The sequence below is a fragment of the Mytilus edulis genome, chromosome 1, assembly GCF_963676685.1.
Source record: "Mytilus edulis chromosome 1, xbMytEdul2.2, whole genome shotgun sequence".
Classification (NCBI taxonomy): domain Eukaryota; kingdom Metazoa; phylum Mollusca; class Bivalvia; order Mytilida; family Mytilidae; genus Mytilus; species Mytilus edulis.
This window is the reverse complement of record NC_092344.1, coordinates 47,834,552-47,847,256: the sequence shown is the minus strand read 5'-3', so window position 1 is coordinate 47,847,256 and position 12,705 is coordinate 47,834,552. Positions and strand designations below refer to the sequence as shown.

At 32.0% G+C, this 12,705-nt stretch overlaps 1 protein-coding gene and 2 long non-coding RNA genes across 3 annotated transcripts in view; 1 reads left to right on the top strand and 2 right to left on the bottom strand.

Annotated features, from left to right (window-relative positions):
• Positions 1–12,705, bottom strand: part of LOC139484313 (uncharacterized) — a 458,860-nt gene that overhangs the window by 177,601 nt on the left and 268,554 nt on the right. The gene's annotated exons all lie outside the window — the stretch shown is intronic.
• The window catches only part of LOC139483622 (uncharacterized), a 38,227-nt gene that overhangs the window by 10,170 nt on the left and 15,352 nt on the right, over positions 1–12,705 (top strand). The gene's annotated exons all lie outside the window — the stretch shown is intronic.
• On the bottom strand, positions 190–12,314 carry LOC139483632 (uncharacterized). The gene is made up of 3 exons (XR_011655058.1): positions 12,236–12,314; positions 9,564–9,807; positions 190–304 (listed from the first exon to the last, which is right to left on the bottom strand). It is a non-coding gene; the product is annotated as an uncharacterized lncRNA (long non-coding RNA).

Here is a 12,705-nt window from a genome sequence, read left to right as displayed (position 1 = left end):
GTACATTCAATCATACAACAACAGTTTTGATAAACAAAAAAATCTCGAAAATATAAATCACATATTGCTTCATTTCTGGTCTATTATATGAATTAAATTCCATATGCTCCTCGATTATGTGTTGATAGTTTTCTGATGAACAAAATATTGCTTGTTGATTAGTCTCATAATTGTCATAAATCGACATTATGCACAGCAATATTTTCCTTCAACATTTGATCATGAAAACGCTCGCCAGGTCATCTTCAGTATGGGTTCCAACACATGTATAAATGTCAATTCATCACCATTTCTTAAACCAGTGCTGAAAAATTTATTAGGTGAATTAGGATAGCTTTACTGAATCATGTTTTAATAAACTGTTTGCAAATGCTATGTAATTATGAAAAGATATTTCCTAAGTGTTGATTTAAAAAACATTCACAGTAAAATAAAACAAGCATACTATATGCATAACCACCGGTTTTGAACAAATCGAGCAATAACTATAATTTTTTGTTCTGAAACATGTCAATCATGCCTTTTAAGTTTTAAAAAATCTTTTAAAAAATCATTTGAAATCTAATCTTATATCAACATAAACATAATTATTTATAAAAAGATATAGAATGATGTGGTGTGAGTGTCGAATTTTCTAAATCATACAATGCATTTGAATTATATTTATCTAGGACATGCTATGCCTTAAACCTTTTCCAATCTTAAGTGAATAGATTATTTTCTTTATAAAACATATACTTTTAAAATTGATTTTTAACTATTGTAATCAAATTGTGTGGTTTTTATTTATTATTCTGAAACGACTTGTAGTTTACACTATTGGTAATTTTGTATGCTCATGCTTTTTAAATAATAACCAATTTCTATATAGATATGAATGACAATGGACTGAGTTTTGGGATATAGAAGCAGGGTTTACAGATACCTTGCTCATCACACCATGTTTCCAAAATCCATTGTGATCATAACAAAAGATCTATTTAACATATACTTGTTTCAGAAATACAAACTATGAAGCAAAACAATAGAGCTTGAGTGAAAGTTTAAATCACCAAATGTTGTATGTTATCTATTATCCGTATCAGTCAATATGATAAGAGAGGGGACATCTCAAAGATATACCCCACATGTTTAGATTACCTTAGCCGTATTTGGCACAACTTTTTGGAATTTTGGGTCTTCAATGCTCTTCAACTTTGTATTTGTTTGGCTTTTTAACTATTTCGATCTGAGCGTCACTGATGAGTCTTATGTAGACGAAACGCGCGTCTGGCGTATAAAATTATAACCCTGGTACTTTTGATAACTATTTACACCACTGGGTCGATGCCACTGCTGGTGGACGTTTCGTCCCCGAGGGTATCACCAGCCCAGTAGTCAGCATTTCGGTGTTGACATGAATATCAATTATATGGTCATTTTTATAAATTGTCTGTTTACAAAACTTTGAATTTTTCGAAAAACTAAGGTTTTTCTTACCCCAGGAGTAGATTACCTTAGCCGTATTTAGCACAACTTTTTGGAATTTTGGGTCCTCAATGCTCTTCAACTTTGTATTTGTTTGGCTTTTTAACTATTTCGATCTGAGCGTCACTGATGAGTCTTATGTAGACGAAACGCGCGTCTGGCGTATAAAATTATAACCCTGGTACTTTTGATAACTATTTACACCACTGGGTCGATGCCACTGCTGGTGGACGTTTCGTCCCCGAGGGTATCACCAGCCCAGTAGTCAGCACTTCGGTGTTGACATGAATATCAATTATATGGTCATTTTTATAAATTGTCTGTTTACAAAACTTTGAATTTTTCGAAAAACTAAGGTTTTTCTTACCCCAGGAGTAGATTACCTTAGCCGTATTTGGCACAACTTTTTGGAATTTAGGGTCCTCAATGCTCTTCAACTTTGTATTTGTTTGGCTTTTTAACTATTTCGATCTGAGCGTCACTGATGAGTCTTATGTAGACGAAACGCGCGTCTGGCGTGTAAAATTATAACCCTGGTACTTTTGATAACTATTTACACCACTGGGTCGATGCCACTGCTGGTGGACGTTTCGTCCCCGAGGGTATCACCAGCCCAGTAGTCAGCACTTCGGTGTTGACATGAATATTAATTGTATGGTCATTTTTATAAATTGTCTGTTTACAAAACTTTGAATTTTTCGAAAAACTAAGGTTTTTCTTACCCCAGGAGTAGATTACCTTAGCCGTATTTGGCACAACTTTTTGGAATTTTGGGTCCTCAATGCTCTTCAACTTTGTATTTGTTTGGCTTTTTAACTATTTCGATCTGAGCGTCACTGATGAGTAGACGAAACGCGCGTCTGGCGTATAAAATTATAACCCTGGTACTTTTGATAACTATTTACACCTTGTGCCGGAACGAGAAAAAACAGTTCAAATTCAAAAATAACTTATTTGAAGCACATATCAAATTGACAAATATGATTGCATTTACAACATAAAAAACTACAGTGGATATAGACCAACCTGTGGAACTGAAAATTTTGAGGTCTGCCATCCACTAGATAAATATCAAATTTTATAAGTGATATTACATTTCAAAATTTTAAAATCTTATATATAGATTTTGATGGGATTTTTGGGGTGATTTCTACTGTTGATGTTGAAATAATCACATGCATTATACTAGTATTTGATCATGTTTATCCATTTACACTATTTAACTCACCTATAATCGTGAAGATATCTATTGTACTATATTGTCTATGCTAATCAAAATCAATCCATACAATACAATACAGTTGTTACCCCAGATATGGAGCTTTGAGATTAAATCAACCGAAATTTATTTTCACACCTTCTGCAAGACAGAAAAAAAAACCCATCAAAATCAAAAACAGATTTAACTTTCTGAGATACAAAATGCATTTGTTTTTTTAGTGATAAGTGGGCGCCAGGCCTTAAAACATTTCCAACTACACAGGTTATTCGGTTACACTAAAAAAGTGTTCGAGGTATAAACAAAACTATCTTTGTCAATTTGTTATGATAAATCTCCATCTCAATAATGCATATTCGTCCAAACCAGAACGAATTAGAGCAAATTAAAGAATTAACAAGAAATTAATTAATTCTAATGATCATTCAAAAGTAAAACACCTTTGTTTTCTTTTAACATTTTCAAGTGCAATAAAGAGTCATTTATATCATGATATAGAAAGGACTTAAAAAATATTTATAGAATCTAAGACTATTTATAGATTAGGAAACATCTCTAGTAAATTCGAGCAGACCTTTCGTTCAACACGTGAATTTCGAAGTTTTTGTAGACAATCCATGACCATGTGGTTGAAATAAAACTAGATGTTTCCAGGTGAAACTATCACAGACGCTTGGAACTTCAATAATGACGGAGGTAAGATTTTATTTAATTGATATATGCACATTAAAATAATGTGGAGTGTTAGAACAGATTCTATAAATCATTTTTTTCTTCAAAATACTTTAAAACTTTTTAGTTACATCTAAAGCTTTTATTATAATAAATATAGAAAAACAAATTTATTAAAAACACTGAACGTTTAATATCGCAATTTAATGAATTAGTTACCCGATTTGAACTCTCAGAAAGTACAAACAAATCATATCGTTTTACATTCGTACGCATGCATCTGCCGTGCGGTTGTATACTAGTAATCTTACTTTAAAGTTCTAAAACTAAAACACGTTCCTTAAACAGAAATACTAAACAGTAGTATCGTCAAATACCGGACGCATTAAGAGTTAAATTAATTCTAAACCATCCTAGAACCTGTAGAATTGGATATAATTATGGCCTAGCATGCCTAGAAATATAAAATTCAAATGAACCAATTTTAATCAAATAAAAACGTCTTATAGGCCTAAGATTTTTTGGGAAAATTTAGGGTTCACCCCAAGAACCGGTTTGGCCACTACATAACAATTTCAAGTTTATTTACAATTTATAGAGTGTATATGCCTTAGATGAAAATATGTTCCCATAGTCAAGAACTTTATTCATTATAGGTTGAAAAATACGGGCAAGCCCTATATTTTTACTTAAGTGGAACCATAAGATGACTGGGTCACCGGCGTTGAACACGTGTATGTTTATTTGCTATCCTCAGCAATCGCGTTTATATATCGAGGTCCTGTCATGTATTTAAATTTCCTATATGCATTGTATCTGAATTCATATTTAGCTTTATTTTGTGGTTTAAACAGAGTTATATTTTTCAAAATGTTGAATTGTTAAATTTGTCAATTCGTTAGATGAATCGTGAAAAATGCTGCAAGATGCTCATTTAAAGATGAAGATTGTGGTTAAGCCTTATAAATTGTTAATTTATGGATTTAAAACGTTGTAAAGTATTTAAACTGCATAAATAAAGCCTTGCAGATCATGAATTTTAAGGTTTTTAAAATGAAGTAAGGAAAAATGTTAATTTTGAATATATAAATGATGACAATGTCAACAAACGAATTTGAAATATATATCTGTTACAGTGAATTTGTATAGCCAGTTGTTATGTAGAATCACACTGCCTAGTTTAGGAATTATACATGTTCTTAGGGAGCTACCATTTGATTTTTATGGGGGGGCTAGGATGAAAAATTTTGTCCTGCATTTTTTTTAAGTTGTATTCTCTGTCCTGCCTTTTTATTTTTCACTCTATCCGGTCCTGCTTTTTTTTTTTAGTTTATCCTGACTTTTTTTACTTAAATTGTCATCCTGCCTTTTTTTTTTTTGCAAGTGTCTCATTCTGCCTTTTTTTTTTACTCAGAACTCCTGTCCTGCCTATTTTTTCAAATTTCATCCTAGCCCCCCCCCATAAAAATCAAATGGTAGCTCCCTTATATAGTAATCACTAAAATTTTCAGGGATTATGTATAATCCCTAGAAAAAAACGTCAGGGGTTATACATAATACCTGAAATGAAGATATGGTTTTATTTATAATCAAGAAAATGAATACAAGTAAAATGATATAATCTATAATCAAATTAAAACATCATTATAAATATAAATTGTAAAATGTATATATCACTATGTAACTATGTTATAGTGCCTAACAAGATTTTGTGAGGGAATTAGATGTTTGCAATACCACTGTTCGTTTCAACGCATTTTTTGACTACTACTATACCAATCGAAATGAAAATTTTTGCAGTGTTTTGAGAAATGATTTTACTTTGTAGTCACATATTGTTTGTGAAACAGTTTATGTTTTAAAAGCACTAATTTTCTGTATTAAGTCATTAAATATGTGGACTTTTGAAACCCAAACTTTGTATTGCATTACATACATAAATGAAAGATCCAAAAACTATATCAATACAATACGACATGTTAATGAAATGGTGGCATAACTTTTGGTTGAAATTTTTTTACCCGTTTAAGCAAAAAACTGAACTTTTAATATCTTACATTTCCTCCCTACCTAGTTTATGTAGAATTAAATAGTGTCCCCCATGAAATTATGTCCCATAAACAAAATTTCACAGATATGATCTTTGAAATTTGGTCCAGGACATAATTTTATTATAAAATATTGTCCACCTCTATGTAAAAGTGTGCCTTGACAAGAGATTCTATTGTGACCTTCTATAGGGACAGAAAACTAGAGGCTCTAAAGAGCTTGTGTCGCTCACCTTGGTATATGTGAATATTCAACAAAGGACACAGATGGATTCGTGACAAAATTGTGTTTTGGTGATGGTGATGTGCTTGTAGATCTAACTTTACTGAACATTCTTGCTGCGTACATATATCACCATCTATAATGATTGGCCCAGTAGTTTCAGTTGAAAGTGTTAGTAAAAATTTACAAATTTTATGAAAATTGTTAAAAATTGACTATCGATTTGTTTGAAATTTTCAGGGCAGATAGATCTTGACATGATAAACAATTTAACCCCATGCCAGTTTTGCTCTTAATGCTTTTGTTTTTGAGTTATAAGCCAAAAACTGCATTTTACCCCATGTTCTATTTTTAGCCATGGTCGCCATCTTGGTTGGTTTGACGGGTCAACGGACACAATTTTTAAACTAGATACCCCAATGATGATTGTGGCCAAGTTTGGTTAAATTTGGCCCAGTAGTTTCAGAGGAGAAGATTTTTGTAAAAGATTAATAAGATTTACGAAAAATGGTTAAAAATTGACTATAAAGGGCAATAACTCCTAAAGGGGTCATTTGACCATTTCGGTCATGTTGACTTATTTGTAAATCTTATTGTGCTGAACATTATTGCTGTTTACAGTTTATCTCTATCTATAATATTATTCAAGATAATAACCAAAAACAGCAAAATTTCCTTAAAATTACCAATTTAGGGGTAGCAACCCAACAACAGGTTGTTCGATTCATCTGAAATTTTCAGAGCAGATAGATCTTGACCTTATAAACAATTTTACCCCATGTCAGAATTGCTCTAAATGCTTTGGTTTTTGAGTTATAAGCCAAAAACTGCATTTTACCCCTATGTTCTATTTTTAGCCATGGCGGCCATCTTGGTTGATTGACCGGGTCACCGGACACAATTTTTAAACTAGATACCCCAATGATGATTATGGCCAAGTTTGGTTTAATTTGGCCCAGTAGTTTCAGAGGAGAAGATTTTTGTAAAAGTTAACGCAGGACGACGACAGACGACGCCGTACGCCGGACGCAAAGTGATGAGAAAAGCTCACTTGGCCCTTCGGGCCAGGTGAGCTAAAAAAGCTTCACTATGAAATATTGTCCTTTGTGACTTATTTTCTAAAAAAATCCATGAAATTATGTGCAAGTACTAGGGACAACTTTTCACTAAGGAAAACTATTTTAAGGTTTACAATTTCATGGGACACTTTTTTGGCTTACATTTACCCCTATTATGATAATGTGGACCGGTCATTGTCATTGAACGTAATGCAATTTGATTGGATTAAGTTATAAATAGTTTACCTTAAAACTGTTTATGCTTTTCATTCTTGACTATTGATTAAATTAAAACATGCATGAATGTGACAATAACTAAAATGACCTTCAAACTGAACACTGGATGAGTCCATGTTATGTGTTGTCAATGAAAGTATAATTATGACAACTTCTCCTATTTTCACAATTTCCCAAATACACCGTAGATGTATCATTTTTTAACAGCCAATTGCGGAGAATACAGACAAAATTTACAAATAAGACGTTTTTTTTCCAATTAACAAGTAATTTTTCTGAGAGAGTTGCCGAAATATTTTACGCACGGCTACGCCAGGTAAAATAATTATTTATTTTATAAAAAACAATTTTCAGAACATTCTCATTACACTCAATCTCAAACTAAAGAAGTCGTCAAGGAAAGTCGAAATATGTCCAATCTACCTATTTTTAGACAAAAAAAGTCACTGATACGATGGTTTCAAAAGTAAATTTTGTCTACCTCACAAAATCTTGTTAGGCACTATAACCCATTTTTTTTAAATGTTAGGCATGATTATTAAAATGTTTAACACAATATATTAGAATATAATCAATTCGTATACTAGTATTTTAAATAATTTTGAAGTCTTCAACTTTATCTCGGAACTGTGTTTTGATGTTATATTTTTTATTCTCATCAGATTTTGTGTGTGTTACATTTTAATGTTGTGTCGTTGTTCTCCTCTTATATTTAATGCGTTTCCCTCAGTTTTAGTTTGTTACCCCGATTTTTGTTTTGTCTATAGATTTTACGAGTTTAAATCAGCAGTATACTACTGTTGTCTTTATTCGTTATATCTTTTAAAAAGATCCCCTGGCTTGTGTTTCACAGCAAAACTATTTCGTCTGGCAAAGAATATGAAAGAAAAAATGATAATTTGTCTATATTGAAACAAAATCATTAAACAAAAGATCCTTAAATTATTGATAATCCCTGAAATTATATAAGGGAATTTGTACATAATAATGAAAATGTTCAGGGATTATGTTTAATTACTAAACTTTAACCTGAACTTCACACTATCATTTTCTATGTTCAGTGGACCATAAAATGGGGGTCAAAACTATAATTTGGCATTGAAATTAGAAAGATCATATAATGGGGAACATGTGTACTAAGTTTCAAGTTGATTGGACTTCAACTTCTTTAAAAACTACCTTGACCAAAAACTTTAACCTGAAGCGAACAAAAGTGCAAAAACTAAAAGTATTCGGACGACGACGACGCCAACGTGATAGCAATATACGACGAAAAATTTTCAAATTTTGCGGTCGTATAAAAATCGAAATGCATGGTTGATAAGATTCAGTATATTCACAGAAGAACACCATATATTGAATTTTTGTTGAAATAAAACAGTCTAATTTAAGACCCCGATTTGGACTTGAAAACTGGACCAATAATCAAAAATTGAAAACTGGGCCAATAATCAAACTAAGTAAATGTTTAGATTCAATATATCAAAGAACCAAAGAATTCATTTTTTTGTTAAAATCAAACCAAGTTTAATTTTGGACCCTTTGGACCTTACTGAAGACCAATTTGAAAACAGGACCAAAAATGAAGAATCTGAATACAAGGTTAGATTCGGCATATCAAAGAACTCCTATTATTCAATTTTTGATGAAATCAAACAAAGTTTAATTTTGGCCCCTTTTTTGTTGGGACCAAAACTCTCGAAATCAATTCCAACCTTCCTTTTGTGGTCATAAACCTTGTGTTCAAATTTCATAGATTTCTATTGAATTAAACTAAAGTTAAGAGTTGTAAAACTAAAAGTATTTGGACAATGCATACGACAACGACTCCAATGTGATACCAATATACGACCAAAACTTTTTCAATTTTTGCACCAAAAGGGACATAATTTGGAGCCTTTTCAATGATATCAACATTTTAAAAGTGACCTGGGGCTAACATGAATTGATTTTTTGGAATCATTTTTGGATCATATGATAAAGTAACAACTACTCAAGGTTATAAATAAAATTTGTAAAGAACAATTAAAGTTGTTTTTTTTTTGGAAAATCTTGTACCCCAGAGCCTCCTTAACTAGTAAAGTAAAATATTTTTTATAAAGATGCAGCTGAAGCCTTTCTCCGAGTGTGGGATTTTTATTCCTTGTTGTTGGCACTCTGCTGTTTTCTGGTCTCAAGTCGGATTGTTGTCTTTGACAAATTCCTCAGTTCCATTCTGAATTATAAACATGTACCTAAAAAATATTGGATTTGTATTATAATTAACTGTTACATTGCACTGCCATCCACTAATTCTTGAAAACTTGGTAATCAAATATCTTTTTTCAGAAATACACAGTATACATTCTTCAAGAAAAAGAAGAGCGCGAACTGAGAAGTAAAGTTAAACAAAAAACCTTTACATTGTACACAGTGATGGCCCTGAACGTGGTCGAAAGTAGTATCATGCAAATCTCCTCATACCAAGTTTTTGATTTAAAGCCTGACAGGCCTTATAAAATATATATGGCTGAGAGGAATAACTATGGGATTGTACTAAAACCAAAAACAAAGGTAAATACCTCATTTCTTTTTCATAGACCACAGAAATCCTATATATTTTTGATTTCTCAAAATAACTAGCCAAAAACTATACAAACCTCTTTTAGATGAAGAATCCCAATGCCATAACATGATTTCATTTATAGTATATAGTTCTCAATTATATGCTTCTATCAGCTGGCTATATGCATAACCATATCAGATTTTTTTTAATATGGACAACTATCAAAAGTTATTAATCAACATTAATACACTATCAAACAAAAGCACACAACTTCCAACCATTACATTCATTTGAAGTGCTTGCGGTTGAGCTCTGTTATGATCATTTTCCAGCAGGAACTAAAAATTAAACATCAATATTACTATAAGCATAGGAAGGCAATAACATGAATTCAGATCTCTAATGTGATATTACCACTGAAATCACAATTATACAGAAATAAAGCGATCTCAAAATTTAAATGGTTTAATTCACTTTAGTATTAATTGAAGAACAGAAATCTGTGCTGTCATGTATACATTATTAATTCAAGGTTAATAATTAACTAAAGGCTCCCAATAGCCTGTGTTGCTCACCATATTTTACTAAACAGGTGTATAAAAACTTTAAAACTACTGATAAACAAGAATGTGTCCATAGTACACAGATGACCCACTCGCACTATAATTTTCTATGTTCAGTGGACCGTGAAAATTGGGGTCAAAACTATAATTTGCCATTAAAATTAGAAAGATCATATCATGGGAAACATGTGTACTAAGTTTCAAGTTGATTGGACTTCCAACTTTTTCAAAAATTACCTTGACCAAAAACTTTAATCTGAAACGAACGGACGCACAGACAGACGGAGGCACAGACCAGAAAACATAATGCCCCTCTATGGTAGATGGGGCATAAATCGTAGGTGAATCATAAAAGCAAACTAATTTCCCACTTGAGTTCATAAATATTAATCTCCTAGCTATAAATGAGGGAGGGTAAGAGGGGTCCTGATCCCAAAATCCTGGGCTTTAAACATTGTTAAAACACTAAATCCTGATGAGGTACCCAAATTTAAATAAACGTAATCCCAACATCCCAAAATTTGAAAAAAGAATTCCTGTATCCAGAAATGGTCATACCAGAAATCCCAGGGTCCCATTAAAGGTCCTATCCCCCCTCTGTATATAGCCAGCAAACTTAAAAAATGCATTGCAATTCATATAATCTTTTAGATTCTTGAAACAACAGAAGAACTAGAAGACTACAGTCTTGACCTTGTCAAAGGATTTAAACAGCCAGAGATTAAAACAATTGGTGGGGGAAAACTATTAGAAATAGGAACAAGACTCACAGTTACTAATGTACAGATAAAAAAGGTATGTTTAATCTTGAAATGTCAAATAGGACTATTCGATTAAAATGTTTGTGTGAGGGAAGCAAGGAATTTTCAAATATCCTTACAACCAAGAACCATTTTGTAGATTATTTTGCATAATGGTAATACATCCATACTGAAACTAAAGAGCAAGTGTCACTCACCTTGGTCTATGAGCTGTTAATAATTTGCTGCCCCTGAATTGAAAATTTCAAAGGAAATTTTGCTGGTTTGGTTATTATCTTGAATATTATTATAGATACAGATAAACTGTATACAGCAATAATGTTCAGGAAAGTAAGGTTTACAAATAAGTCAGCATGACCAAAGTGGTCAGTTGATCCCTTTTTGGAGTTATTGCCCTTTATAGTCAATTTTAGTCAAGAGGTGAAATTGCTTATCAGGTAAAGATCCATCTACCCTGGAATTTTCAGATGAATCAGATAACCGGTTGTTAGGTTGATTTCCATGAATTGGTCATTTTAAGGAGGAAATTTTGCCGTTATTTGTTATTATCTTGAATATTATTATGGATAGCCATCTTGGTTGGTTGGCCAGGTCACCAGACACAATTTTTAAACAAGTTACCCAAATGATGATTTGGTTAAATTTGGCCCAGTAGTTTCAGAGAAGATTTTTGTAAAAGTTAGACTATGAACGCCAGACAAAGATGGACACCACGTGATGAGAAAAGCTCATTTGGCCCTTAATGCCAGCTGAGCTAAAAAAAAAATCAACAAAATTCAATTATATAACTTCCCTGACTACCCTCCCACATACATTTGAATGGAATAACACTAAGGTACATCTTCTTGTGCTATTTTCAATTGTCAAATTCAAACAAAAGTCCCATCATAAACAAACCTGTATCAAACAGATGAGTATAAATTTAAACTAAAAAAAATGACACCTATTATTATTGAAATATTTCCAATATTTTTCAAAACAGAAATCATTTTAATAAGTTGTTTTCTTAAAATTTAATTAAAATCATGATTTATAAATGCCTGTTTTTAGTATATCTTGATTTCAACATGTTCAGATCATCTTTTTTACATCTCAGATTGGAGAAACACAAATTTCTGGTAAGCGCAGGTGGCGCATAATTACTATAGAAAACCACGAAGAGCATGCAAATGTCACCCTATGGGGTGAGACAGTGACAATTGGAGACACTCTTGAGGTTAATGCAGAGATAAACCTGAACGTCTGCTGTGTTACAACTGCCACATTTGAGGGGGTAAAGGTCTTTTATTCAACACCATTGACTACATTTGAGGTAATTTTTTCACATTTCATTTATACACGGTTTTCCAATTTTGTGGATAATACATCTGCACATTGAGAAGCTTAAATGCAAGAAGACTCTATACATGTATGTGCATGGTAAAATTTACAATAATACTCACATTTGCATTGTATGCCACTTGAATATAATATGTTCAGCTTGAATAATGATTTTTTTTTTATATCCGTCTTCTAAAACAAATTGAATTTGTAAGATAGGTCATTGTAGGTGCTGGAAACCAAGTTTAGTTTTCCAACTCCTTCTAAAATATAAAAATGACTGATAATATAACAAAGAAACTCTTCTATCATGTCTATAGTCATGATAGTGCCTAACAAAATTGTGTGTGGGAATTCAATGTTTGCTATATCACTGTTCATTTCATACCACTAAACCAATCGAAATGAAAAATTTTGCAGTGTTTTGAGAAATAGTTTACATTTGTAGTCGCATATTTGTTTGTGAGATAGTTTACATTTGTAGTTGCATATTTGTTTGTGAGATATTTTATGTTTTAAAAGCACAAATTTTCTGTATAAATTCAATAATGATATGGACTTTTTGAAGCCCAAACTTTGTATTGCCTTTAAT